This window comes from Pseudorca crassidens, chromosome 1, assembly GCF_039906515.1.
Source record: "Pseudorca crassidens isolate mPseCra1 chromosome 1, mPseCra1.hap1, whole genome shotgun sequence".
NCBI lineage: Eukaryota > Metazoa > Chordata > Mammalia > Artiodactyla > Delphinidae > Pseudorca > Pseudorca crassidens.
The window spans coordinates 192,903,333-192,917,666 of NC_090296.1; the positions used below are offsets into that span (position 1 = coordinate 192,903,333).

General features: G+C 41.4%; 1 protein-coding gene across 1 annotated transcript in view; it reads right to left on the reverse strand.

The window, feature by feature from the left end:
* Positions 1-1,420: 1,420 nt before the first annotated feature.
* Positions 1,421-14,334, reverse strand: part of RSU1 (Ras suppressor protein 1) — a 366,553-nt gene continuing 353,639 nt past the window's right edge. The window contains exons 10-13 of the transcript XR_010934332.1: positions 12,956-13,281; positions 12,545-12,647; positions 11,525-11,557; positions 1,421-4,081 (exon numbers count right to left, since the gene is read on the reverse strand). The gene's annotated coding sequence lies outside the window, so the exon portion shown is untranslated. The remainder of the gene's footprint in view (positions 4,082-11,524; positions 11,558-12,544; positions 12,648-12,955; positions 13,282-14,334) is intronic.

Genomic DNA, 14,334 nt, shown 5'->3' on the forward strand with positions numbered 1-14,334 from the left:
TCCCTAGAAAAGAGGGTGCTAGTCTTTTTTTTTTTTTTTAATAAGTTTATTTATTTTTGGCTGCTTTGGGTCTTCGTTGCTGCCCGCGGGCTTTCTCTAGTTGCGGCGAGCGGGGGCTACTCTTTGTTGCCGTGCGCAGGCTTCTCATTGCGGTGGCTTCTCTTGTTGCGGAGCACGGGCTCTAGGTGCGCGGGCTTCACTAGTTGTGGCTCAAGGGCTTAGTTGCTCCGTGGCATGTGTGATCTTCCTGGACCAGGGCTCGAACCCGTGTTCCCTGCCTTGGCAGGCAGATTCGGGTGCTAGTCTTATACCAAGGAAGTAAGCAAGTCGAAAAAAGAAATCCAATTCAACAAGATGATTTGGAAAAGATAAGACACTATGGCAGTAAGTAAAAAGGCTAAGATGCCATAGTTGTTTCCATTCTTTTCTTCATTCCAAGTTTACCTTTATTCTTAATTCATTTCTTTATTCATTCATTCAGTTTCTTAAATGCCCAGAGTGCGTAAGATACTGTATTAAGAATTGTGGAAGAGGCAACAATGAAGAATAGATATGCTTCTCACCTTCAAGTACTTTACACTCAAATACAACACACTGGAATAAACCTTGGAAAGCAGAACTCCACCTGTATAAAGAAGAAGTGAGCATATGTCCGAGCTCAACACTAATACATTATCTTTTTCTTCATCCTTCTATCTTGATGGTATCTGCCTAATTCAGAGCTGTTCCCCCTTGAAAAGTTTTCTCCTGGGACCAGGTCCCTGGTTTGAAAAGCAAAAGTTCAAATCCACTTTCATTTCCTAAACAGGATACTCAGAGCAAAGTCATTTCTCAAATGATCAATTAAACTTTGTTTAACACATTTTTTTCTGACAGAAAAAATCACTGATCAGGAAGGCCTATCTCTCTGAAAACACTAATCTCTACACACACAACCGCAACTCAAGACTACCTTTTTTTTGGTGGGATACACCTCATGTATGAGCAGTTATTTTTAGTAAATACCTCATGGTGTGCTTGATTAAAAATACCAATCCCTGGAAATATAAATTGATATAGCCACTACGGAGAACAGTATGGAGGTTCCTCAAAAAACTAAAAATAGAGCTACCATACGACCCAGCAATCCCACTACTGGGCATATACCAAGAAAACCAGAATTCAAAAAGAGTCATGTACCACAGTGTTCACTGCAGTTCTATTTACAATAACCAGGACATGGAAGCAACCCAAATGTCCATCGACAGATGAATGGATAAAGATGTGGCACATATATACAATGGAATATTACTCAGCCATAAAAAGAAATGAAATTGAGTTATTTGTAGCGAGGTGGATAGACCTAGAGACTGTCATACAGAGTGAAGTAAGTCAGAAAGAGAAAAACAAATACCGTATGCTAACACATATATATGGAATCTAAAAAAAAAAAAAGTTTCTGAAGAACCTAGGGGCAGCACAGGAATAAAGATGCAGACGTAGAAAATGGACTTGAGGACATGGGGAGGGGGAAGGGTAAGTTGTGACAAAGTGAGAGAGCGGCATGTACATATATACACTACCAAATGTAAAATCGATAGCTAGCGGGAAGCAGCCGCATAGCACAGGGAAATCAGCTCCGTGCTCTGTGACCAACTAGAGGGGTGGGATAGGGATGGTGGGAGGGAGATGCAAGAGAGAAGAGCTATGGGGATATATGTATAGCTGATTCACTTTGTTATACGGCAGAAACTAACACACCAGTTTAAAGCAATTATACTCCAATAAACATGTTCCAAAAAAAAAAACAAAAACCAATCCCTTTTCGCCTTTTCTGCTTGGAGTAATAGTAGCAGTTCAGCTGTATGAATCTCCTCCCCACCTGGCATCTGGCTATCTTTTCTTTTAGGGAAGGCTCCCAGACTTTATTTTCTGGTCCAAAAGCGTTTATTAAATAAACTAACACTAACATCAGAATACATTTTTTTGCAACTCTTCTCCAAATCCCTGCTGCTGCAAGCTACACTTGAGAGACGACCAAGGTGGGAAACCCAAGGGACACAGAGGCAGACTCTAGCTACCAATGAGCAGAGGTCCCGGATTAGTCCCCCGTTCCAGTCACCACAGCGGCTTACGAATGTATTGTCTTCTCCTCCGTACACGTCCCACCCCATTCTCTCCGTAGCCCTGCTTCAGCAGAACCTCCACGTTGAATTAGCAGGTGAACTGGCAAATTCTCAAAGCTGCGCAAAATGCGTCCAGCTCTTTTGTGCCTCTGAGTCTGCTCCTGCGCTGCTTGGCCTTTCCTTCCCCCGCCCTCTTGTGCCTCCAGAATACGAACGTGGCCTTTAAACCCAGATGAGAAACCAGCTCCCCAGGATCCACTCTACAGCCTCTCCAACCGCAGAGGAATGAACCCTTCCCTCCTGCTGATTTTCGATTGCTGCTAACGCAAATTACCACAAACGGAGTGACTCATGACAACCCAAACTTATCATCTTACCGTTCTGAAGGTCAGAAGTCCTAAAACCCAAGCTGTCAGCGGGACTGTATTCCTTCTGGAGGCCGTCGGGGAGAATTCACTTCCTTGCTTTTTCCATCTTCTAGAGGCTGCCTGCACTTCCTGGCTCGTAGCCCCTCCCCCAAACGCTCTGCTCTCTGCTTCCCTCACAGCTCCCTCCCTTCACCAACTCTCAACACTCCTGATTCTTATTAGGACCTTTCTGATTACATGCGGCCCACCTGGATAATCCAGGCTGCTCTCCCCAGCTCAAGAGCCTTAATTTTTTTTTTTTAATTGAAGTATAGTTGATTTATAATGTTGTGCCTGGGAGTGTGGCATTAGCAGATGCAAACTAGTACGTATAGGATGGATAAACGACAAGGTCCTACTGTAGAGCACAGGGAACTATATTCAATATCCTGTGATAAACCGTAATGGAAAAGATCCTTAATTTAATCATATCTACAAAGATTCTTTTGCATGTAAGTAACGTATCCACATGCTCTGGGGATTAGGACATAGATATTTTGGGGGGGCAGTTACTCTGCCTACAGCCCCTCCTTTTGAAGCCCCACTCTGCTCTTCCAAATGTCCACATTAGCTGCATTATATTCCAGTGCATTTGGTTTACAAAAGTCACCCTAACAGTCTTCTAGAAGGTACTTTGGGCCTTTACGTCGTTCCTCCAGTGCCTACAATTTTGCTTATTACTTAGCAGTCAATAAATCGAATTGAATGTTTGTGGAAAAGAAACTCAGGGGGGGAAAAAAAGTAAGGATGATTTAACTGCAAGGCTATTATTTGACAAAAAAATATAATAAACGAATTTTTGCATCAACGAGGATGACAAAGCAAATGGTTGGAAAAACACAATCAGTTCAGCTTTCTGGCATAAGGTCTCACAGATAATCACAGAACAACAAAACCCCACAGGTGTAGATCAGGGGCCGGCAAACTACAGCTCGTGGCCACCTGTTTTGTAAGTGACGTTTATTGGAACGCAGCTGTGTCCATTTGACGTACTGGCTGACATACTGCTTTTGTGAGTCAATGGCAGCTGTTGAGAAGTTGCTACAGAGACTATATGCCCTACAAGCCTAAAATATTTAGTGTTTGGCCCTTTATATAAAATGTTTGCTGACTTCTGATCTAGATAATGAGAGAGATTGAATTAGAATTTTGTTCCAGGCAGGCTGGAGTCAGCATTTTGAAAGCCAGATTCACCTATTCAACTTCCATGGCACGTGAATACCCAACTATTTAGCTGGGCTCTCTTACCGATTAGATTAGAAGGCTGACATACTAATCCAGTCATGAAATTATAAAGCTGGTCTGTTGATATATTTTGAATATGTTAACGATAGCCGAGATAAGGCGGTAGCATCTTCAATTTCTTATCCACTGATCAAACTTCAAATTTCCTAACTCCATCCTTATAAATGTGGATCAGATTGTCTTACCAATACTTAACAATGGCACCCTCAGAAAATTATTTCAACATTTAAGATGCATCGTTTCTACCTCCTACTTGCCTCTTTTGAACGCATGTATAGGCAACAGGCAGAAATAGCCATCCAGTTCTCTTTGATAAAAATCAACCTGTTTGTAAGAGAAAACAGAATGAGGATGAGAAGAAAAGTCAGGAAGTTAAAAAATTTTTTTTCTAAAATATTACCTTTTAACAAAGATGGCTTTGTAGTTTTAAACAAACAAGCAAACAAATCAGCAAGTCACTATTTGTGGTATTTGCATGAAGTTAGAACTTTTCATATATTTGGTCTGAGAGAAAATATTTATTGGTCATTTTTGCCGTATCACTTTAAATAATACCCCTTTAATTAAAAAAAATTAAGATTGAACGTCAGCAGCCACTATTATAAAACTACTAACATTTAACCTAGTTTCTCATTCTCAGGAATTGGAATTAAGAGCCTTGAGTCATAATTCCAGTTCTGCCATTAACCTGCCATGTGAACTACAAGTCACAAACATTTCCATGGCCTCAACTTCCCCATATGTAAAATCATTGTAACAATATCTTCCTCACCTAATTCATGGCACTGCTGTTATAAAATGAGGTAATGTTGGTGAATTTGTGCAAACGCTATACAAATGAAAGATATTATTATTATCTGATTATTGCCTTAACATCTTCCCAAATTGTCTCTGGTATTAAAAATGTTATGGTCATAAACATCTATAACAGTGCTCCGTAGTTGACAATGAAATATTTCTCCTTGTGAATTTCATAGTTTAGATTTTATTTTGATGTAATAAAACGAGCATAATTAACTTTTATTGCGTGCATTATTTGTGGGAACGTTTTAACACGTTAAGTATAGCCATTTATCTCAGCACCACACAAGGATTACCAAATTGAGAAGTGCTTTCTTTAAAAATGGGGTGAGGCTTCCCTGGTGGCGCAGTGGTTGGGAGTCCGCTTGCCGATGCGGGGAACACTGGTTCGTGCCCCGGTCCGGGAGGATCCCACGTGCCGCGGAGCGGCTAGGCCCTTGGGCCATGGCCGCTGGGCCTGCGCGTCAGGAGCCTGTGCTCCGCAATGGGAGAGGCCACAACAGTGAGAGGCCCGCGTACCGCAAAAAAAAAAAAAAAGGGGTGATTTCATTTGGAGATTTGAGTTTGGTTTTATTGCTGAGATTAATAAGATGTTGTTGAAAATGAAACTGTTTTCTTTCCAGCACTTCATATTTTTGCTTGGTTAAAGAAACAGCAGTAATATGATTATATGTCAGTAATTACATATCTTTGCAGAACAGTATCTTGATAGCATATATTTAGAACACAGCCATACCAAAAACATTCAATTACATAGATACAGCTTTAATATTTAACAGCTTGTTTCTTAACGACCATCCTTCTGGGGAGCTGATGTTGACTATGTATAAAGGAAAGCAAGCAGCTTAGTGTCAAATTAAGGGAAGTGGAATATATTATAATGGTGCTTTTTATGTTTTGCTATTCTCACATTCAGCCGAGTATAATGTTTTTATTTAATACGTTTAACTATCGATTCATCTCTCTTATTTTTAGCAACAGGGGCCTTCAGTTTTCTCTAAACACAATGAAGGTTTATCCAGGGACCAAAGTAGGAAAAAAAAAGTCATTTAAATTAAGCATCATGGGGAAATAAACATGTGTAAGACAAAGAATAGGCATTTCCAATAAAATTCCCGGAAAACAACATGCTGAAACCACTGGAAAGGCATCTCAGGAAGTAGAGAAGAAAGCTACCTCATACTCGTTCTTAGAGATGGGAATAGCAGAGAAGCCAGGCTCCTGTTAGGAGCCCCTGTGTTTCCCTTTTACCTAATGTTAAATGTGAATTTGTAAATAAATGGAACTATCCCTAATATATTAATGGTGTACTTTGTTTTAGAAAGGAACCTAGCGTTTTCCCTAAATTTTGACTTTGATTCCAGTTTCACGACTCCTTACTGTAAGTCAGGGCTCAGCTCTTTCTACTAAAAACTAAGGAACTAGGCACGGACTCTAAGAGGTAGAGTAGAGATGCAGACGTAGAGGATGGACTTGAGATGCAGACGCAGATGCAGATTGACCTTCAACAACCCCAGAGAGTAAGGACGTGGCTCAGACTGTTTCCAGGTCCCCATAGCGATAATGACCAGGATGGTTCGGGGCGCAAGATGTCCATCAAACACTGACTCACGTCTCTGGTTGGGCAGAAGAAGCCAGTCTGCCAGTAGACACAACTGAGTCTGAAGTTAAACCACGGGGGTTAAAGTTCGGTGCCACCACTTACTCCGTGTGTGATCCGGGGCAAGCTGCTTAACTGTCCAAATCGCAGTCTCTTAGCTGTGCAACGAGAGCTACTAATGGTACCTACTTTCTGCAAATGTCAGGATGTTTAAGCCAGGTATGCAATTAGTGCTCAGTAAATATTAGAAGAACAAAGGTGAAACACTGCTAGAGAAACATCAAGCAAAGGGGAAACAGTACATGGCAAGAGAGTGCCTGTTTGGATTAGAACAAGTCTTTGGTGGGGAAGCCAGGGAGAGGGGGATGTAGACACAGGTGACTTTTACAGTAGTTGTTAGGAAGAGCACAGGAGACACCTCACCAGCAGGCTCTGGCTCCTTCGTGTCGACGACAGTTTCCTGGGGTTACCCGGGAATCAGAAGGTTTTGACTTAAGTGTCTTGTACTTCCTCTTGACCTTAACATATTGTGCACTGCTGCAGGCCTTTTGAACTTAACTATGATGGCATTAACAATGGGTGTAAATCTGGAGCAGACCACATCCTTTGCACGTGAACCATTGGACACAGTCCTCATTCCTCTGGTTATTAGTGAGCACTTGATAACTATCTGTTGAAGAGCTGATCTTCCTGGTAGTCCTGATGCCCAAAGCTCAGCTTCTCTGTACACGGGTGCTGAACTGAATCTCGGAGACGGAGTTTTGGGTGAAGTGGAAAAGGAGAGCTTTATTACTTTGCCAGGCAAAGGGGGACACAGCGGCTCCTGCCTCGAAAAACTGTATGTGTCCCAACTTGGGGAGGATAGTGAGAAGTTTTATAGTCATGGTTCAAAGAGGCCGTGATCAGCTCGTGGGCATTTTTCTGACAGGTTGGTGGTGAGGTAACTAGAAGTCGGCATCATCAACCTTCTGGTTCCAACCGGTCTGGGGTCTACATACTTGTGGGCAGCACACAGTTAACTTCTCCCACCTGGAGGGGGTTTCAGTCTCTGCAAAACAGCTCAAAGATATTGTTGTGTGTATCCCTTGATGGGGAACCAGGACCCTGCCCCAAGGCTGCACTATTGTTTCTCTTAACTGTTTCTCCCTGGTCTCAAATCCCCTCCCTTCCCTAATTAACAACTGCGTGAATCTGCCCTGTTGGAACCCAGGGAAGGTCATGGAGGCTGAATGAAGGCTATTTGCTATAATCAAAGAAATGGGGGACACAGAAAGGCTTTGTGCCCAGGAGCCCCACAAGGCCCTGCTCGGTATCAGTCCTGTCGCTGTTCCGCTCTGTTATCTGTAGAGCCTCAAGTACCTTGTACGGAGGTGGCGGTGGTCAGAGGGTTGGCTGGCGTTCTTTCTAGCAAATGAGGGCGCTGAGCTCCCCCCCGACTCCGTGAGAGGTCTGCTTTGTGGAGGCAGCAGCTCGTCAGAGGGAAAATGGGCAACGCCAACGAGAACTGCTTCGCTCTGTCCTTCTGCTCTATTCTCCATGCAAGATCGTAATCAATATCCTTTACAGTGAATGGCTTATCAAGGGCTGAAATGGGGAGACAAAGATACTTTCTTTCTGATTCATCTCTCAAGTACTCCAGCGGAGGGGATTCTGATAAAGAAGAGCAGTAAACATTCTCGTCAAACACTGCTCTCCTCCAGTCTGTCAGGAAGGGAATGAAAATGCTGCCATAGAAGCAATATTTCTATGAAATCCTCCCTGACTATTTCCACCAGGGTCTGCCCAGCTTCAAAGCCACACTATTTAAAATGAAAAGAAGAGAGGGCATTGCTATGAATAATGGTAACACGTAGAGGGAAAAGCACGGGAGAATAAGGTAGAGAGATAGCATTAAAATGCCTTTTCATATTCGACACAGAAGAAACCTTATCTTCCAACAACAACAAAAAGTCGGATGAATATGTAAGCTGCTAATACTTCGCTACGTCTGAGATTCCATCTTGGAGTGAAAAGGAATGATTTCATTGGGGCGTCCTGAAAAGAAACGTACAGAGCATGAAGAGGAAGTGTCCACTTAAAGACTGGACAGTGTTGATGATATCACATTCTGAGAAACTGTCTCCTGCCACCAGCTATAATAGCATCTCAGATTTCTACAGGGTTTCACACAGATAGGAAAGGTGGGAGTGGATTGTAGCTGAAACCCCCCCCCCCCTTTTTTTGGTGTTCTATTACCTCTGGTTTCAAAACAACGGAAAGAGCGAGGATGTTCTCTCCATCACAGACAAAGCCGAGGGCTGTTTCTAAGTTAGAGGTTACTTCAAAGTCATTAGAGTCAAAGGGCTTTGAGGGAAGAGAGATCACTAAAGAATTGCAACTATTGCATAACAGCGAATCAGCTATCAACCCAGCAGAAATGAACAAGGTGAAGAGGGCTTCATTCATTTTGAAATAACTGAAATCAGACTCACTGGAAATAATTATGTGAAAACAGTTGGCTCCACAAAGAAAAACCAGGGTACTGAAATAGGCCGGTGAAGCAATATCTTGCACTCAGACCTTCAAATCACCCTAGCCCAGGTTTCTCACTATTGACATTTGGGGCCCGACAATTCTTTGTTGTGGAGTCTGCCCTGTGCCCTGTGGGAGGTTCAGCTGCATCCCTGGCCTCTACCCAGTAAATGCCAGTAGGAACCCCCTTCCCAGGGTCTCCGGACATTCACCAAGGCAGGGGAGGGAGGCAAGGCAAATCACTCCAGTAGAGAACCACAGCCTTAAACCCAGTCTTTTTTTTCATTGACCCATCGTCTGCTGTCCACTCAGATACCCCAGAAGACTCATCTGACATCATCACCAACTTCTCAAACATCACAGGCCTCACTTAAAAATGTGCTAACCCATCCTATCCTTAGTGCACCACCCTTTATTTCACTTTAGATGGTCCTTGAGCAGACCGCTTTGCTTTCTTAGGCACTGGGCTGACAACTCCACCAAACCGTTTTAAGGCCTCTAAAGGCACTTGTTGCAAAGTTGCTGAGTCCTGGATTCAAATCCTGCCTCTGCCACTTGGAAGCTGTGAGACCTTCAGGCAAGTCATTTTCTTTTCTGGGGCTTGGCACTCTCTCTCCCCGTCTCTCTCTCCATATATATATGCATATATACTCAGAATAAAATTATATTTACCCTATAGCAATGTTGCTGATTAAATGACATTATATGCAAAGCCCCCATCAGTATCTGGATGTACTTATTTTACGATAGCTTACAAAGTTGGAAATACATTGCTTAAACATAAAGAAACAATTTGAGGGACTTCCCTGGTGGTCCAGTGGTTAAGACTCCATGCTCCCAATGCAGCGGGCCGGGGTTCAATCCCTCGTCAGGGAACTAAGATCTCACATGCCGCAACTAAGAGCCCGCATGCCACAACTAAGAGCCCACATGCTGCAACTAAGACCCGGCACAGCCAAACAAATAAAAAATAAAAGAAACAATTTGAGGGTAACAACAGGAGGCCAGTTGGAGCTGACGTAGTATTTGATCAACTAGCACAAGAACGAACATTAGCAGTCTTGGAAATGAATGAGTGGTCAGAATGACAGGCAGGAACTCAGGTGGGTAGAGGTCACCTGGGCATTTGCAAGCAGCTTAATGATTATGATGGTCAGGGCCAGGAAATATCAAATTATGGCGTACAAAGATGGAAATGAAAAGAGCTGGTGTTGAGAGAAAACTACGTGTGCCTAAAATAGACACAAGTGAACCAAGGGATAGATTGGTGATCAATCCTTTCTTTCTTTTTTTTTTTTTTTTTTGCTTCCTTGTGTTTCACTAACCAACTATTTTCATTTCTAGCTAATTTGGAAGCTGTCGCCTAGTTGTAAAAGAATTCCCTATTTCCTTTAGATTAATTTTTACCTGCTCAATGTTTCTCTGATTGATTCATCACATCCAAATCAAAACATATTATTAATGAAATATGACATTTCTATAGCACCTACTTTTCAAATACATGCAAAAACAAGTGCCTGAAAATGTCTTACTTGCCTATAAATTCATTCTCAACTATATTTTTAAAGGGAAGGTAAGTTTTAAAAACCCAATGAGTTTAAACAATTAGATTTCAAAAAAATAATACAAACTGCATTGCACTGTAAAACTCATTCATAGAGCGGATTTCTTTATGTCCTGAATCGTACACTAACAATAATTAGGTAAGTTTGAAGATAAATGCACTCACAATCTTCCCTTTAAGTCCAATATTAGTATAGAATTTCACTGTTGCTTAATTAGAAGCTGAGCCGGTAGCCAATATATCATTTTATGTAACAATAGTCATGAGAGAAATTATTGTATAGGAATAAAATAATAAAGCAGTAGCTGACAACTGCATTTTTCTATCAGATGCATTCCTAATAGCTCTATACAATCACTATTAGACCAAAGCCCCAGCTAGAAGCGTCGGGAAAATTAAAACAGACAGGCACCTCTTTAAGGCACTTGGTACAATTTAGTTTGACTTAATAGGATCTGTTTCAGGGAGTCTGAATAGAAGTATAAGCAATTCCACCAAAATTTTCAGACCTTATTTGTGTTAGAAATGGCAGCTGCTTTTGACCATGTTGATCATGGGGTCCTTTAATTTGACTTGCACATAAGATTGGGTTCCTACCAGGTATTATCTTGTTTCTCTACACACTTTAATGTTTCTCCACTTTCATTTCAGTCTAAACAAATGCACATCTGGCAAGAACCCACGGAATAACAAGGTTCCACAAGTCATTATTCTGTGGACATCTTTTCAGGCATGTATTTTCAGTCACTATGTATGTCTTTCTCTGTATCCATTTTTAGGTGTCATGTATGTTATCTCTGTTATATCCAGTTTTATCACTGTATTTTCAAACAACTGCAAAAGAAATCTTGTCTCTATAAAAATTACAAATGGAGACAACTTATTTTCCATCTTAATAGAAAAGAAATCCTATAAATTTTACTATCAAATGCTGCCTCTGTTTTATATGTTTAGAACAAAGATGAATTTCACTTTTATTGCATTGTCTATTCCATTTTTGAAAGAGTTTAGGGTGCATATCCCGACTGTGAAACTTTCCATAGCAACGAGATATAAGAAAGGAAACGGCTTTCTTTTGCATTTTCTAGGCTAAATGGCTGTGAGCTACTTTGATTTTGGCCTTTGAAACGCATTCCTGCAAACATTCACAGATAGGACAAACCCCAAAATTTATTGTGTGTGTGTCTAAATCAACTGAGTCAATTATTTTCATTTTCAAACTATATTTTAATTATGACTAGTGTTAGGGACTGAATTTCAAGGAATTAAAATTATTTTACTATGTACTCACATGAGATAAGAGACTATTTTCTTTGTATATAATCTGGGGGATAGAGAAATGAAACAGGATTAAGGAAGCTCATCTCTCTCTCCCTCTCAATCTCCCTCCCCATCCCCAGGCGCATGCACACAGGCGCGCGCACACACACACACACACACACGCACACACCCCTACATGACCCCCAGGATCTGAATCATGCTGGGATTTGGTGGGTGAAGGAGGGAGTGTGGTCGAGTGTGCGTATGTCAGGGAACATAATGGTCATTGTTGATGGTGTTTAAATTTGGGGGGAAGTTCACAGTTCTAAAATCTCAGACCTCAGGACTTCCCTGGAGGTCCAGCGGTTAAGACTTTGCCTTCCAATGCAGGGAGTGCAGGTTCGATCCCTGGTCAGGGAGCTAAGATCCCACATGCCTCGTGGCCAAAAACCAGAACATAAAACAGAAGCAATATTGTAACAAATTCAATAAAGACTTTAAAAATGGTCCACATCAAAAAAAAGAAATCTTAAGAAAAAATAAATAAAATCTTAGACCTCACTGTTGTTGTGTTGTTTTCCCTCCCTCACTAGACGTTTTGTCATCTATGAGCTGAGAAGCCTCGCCAACTGCAGTAAGGGTCTAATGACTTATTAAGCATTTTCTAAAGCCTGAAAAGTCACCCATCTACTAGCAGTAGCCTCCCGGGTCCAACAGTGCGGCCAAGAAATCCAGATTCAACATTCACACAACCTGGTGCTCTTTTGCAAAATAGTTCTCGCAAAGCAGTGCCTGGAAAATGATATTTAAAAACGAGTAATTGCATGATCAAGGAAATGGGGAAGAGTAAGCCCTAATTTTCAATATGTGTGAATAAAGGGAATTTGTGTTATTCAAATGTAAGGAGCTAATAATATCTCTAGAGGGTGATGCTTGAGAAATCTGGCACCAAAGTTCTCTGTTTGCAGAAAGGCATAACTCACGCAATCCACGTTTATACAGTCCTTGTTTAGCAAAGGTACCTATTACATATTTGTTGATGTTTTCTCACCTTGTGTTGTTGATGCTGTTTTGTTTTTATATGAAGAACTCCCAAAGCACAAGGTTCTGTTTCATGTTTCTCGTGAAATATCTATTTACTTAAACATGAAAGTCTGTTAAGAAATAAAGAACATGGAAACACACACAATAGAGAAGAAAAATTTACTCTGAATCAAAATATGCATGTTCTCAACTTAGTGTTAATTGTTCGTATTAAAAACTGAATGGATACAAAAATTTAATTAACAATATGTGCATAAGGTACAGTGAATGACAATAACATTGACCACCACGTGCCCACCACCCAAGATAAGGAATAGAATGTTTTTGGCACCTCTGAGGGCCTCTGTGCATCACTCCATGACGTCATACCGCTCCTCCCTAGAGGAAACCACTACCCTGAATTTTGGGTTATCCTTACCTTGTTTTGGCACATATGTTGATATTCTCAAACAGTGGGTGGTTTAGTCGCAAATGTTCTGAGTTGATATAAATGGAATCGCTGTCTGAATTCTTCTGCAACTTGATCTTTTTCACTCAATATTATTTTCTGAGATGCATCCAATTTGATGTGTGCAGTGATATTTTATTCTTTTTCACTGATATATAGTACAGTTACATTATTTTAAAAACCACATGAGATGGAAAATTGGCTGTAAAAAGAAAAATGCATCTTCAGTACTTGTTGTTTGAGAGAACTTCTAGCTTTATTTCCATTTCAGCCTTTGACTCAACTTTATACTTCCCCTGGAGAAAAAGAATGATATATTATTTCTTAGTGCACACAGAGAAGTTAGAGATTATTTTGCTCAATTCTCTCACTTTATGTATGAACTGCCTGAACCCTAGGTAGATGAAGGGACCCTTGCAAGATTACAGAACACTTAGGTCTTTGGGCATCTAACCTCAGCCTATATTTCATATCTCCTCAAAAGAAAAAAGAACTTACCCTCTGCCATTCTCTTGTACCTTCTCTTTTCTTCAGGAATAATTCATCAAGATACTAAAAGAGGGGTTGTGTCTAGACTCATTTCAAAGTGACCGTAGGTCCCGATTTTCAGAAAAAAATACGATGATTTTTCTACACTTGGCTAATATTCACCGTGTGGGAACTGGTAGGAGGCAAAGCCTACTTGACACCATAGGAGCCCCAAATACCAAATATTCACTTTCACCACTTCCCTTGCAGTCAGGCATTGCTACAATAGGTGTCCTTGATCTGTCAATACCTAAACTCTTGGCGTTGAATTGGGAGCAAATGACTTAAATCCTTTGTTGTCAGTGGCAACAACATCTAATTTTCAGAAGTAATAATGGCAGATTAGGCCCTCCCTGGTGGCACAGTGGTTGAGAGTGCGCCTGCCGATATAGGGGACACGGGCTCGTGCCCCGATCCGGGAAGATCCCACATGCCGCGGAGCGGCTGGGCCCGTGAGCCACGGCCGCTGGGCCTGCGCGTCCGGAGCCTGTGCTCCGCAGCAGGAGAGGCCACAACAGTGAGAGGCCCACGTACCGCAAAAAATAAATAAATAAAATAATAATGGTAGATTAGAGCTACATATATACAAAGGTAAGAGAAACATGAGTTAATACTGCAAAAATTTCCTCAGCTGCCAGGTACAACTACAGCAAGTTCCACATTAATTCATGGGTATCTTTAGGGCCACAAATTAGAACAAGAGAAGCAGGAAAAAGGATGTTCAGCATTGCTGAGAAATGTTATTTCCCGATGCAACACTATATTGCCCTGATAGTATCTGAGAAGGCTTGGACATGTTAATTGCTCTCTTCTTGTACCTA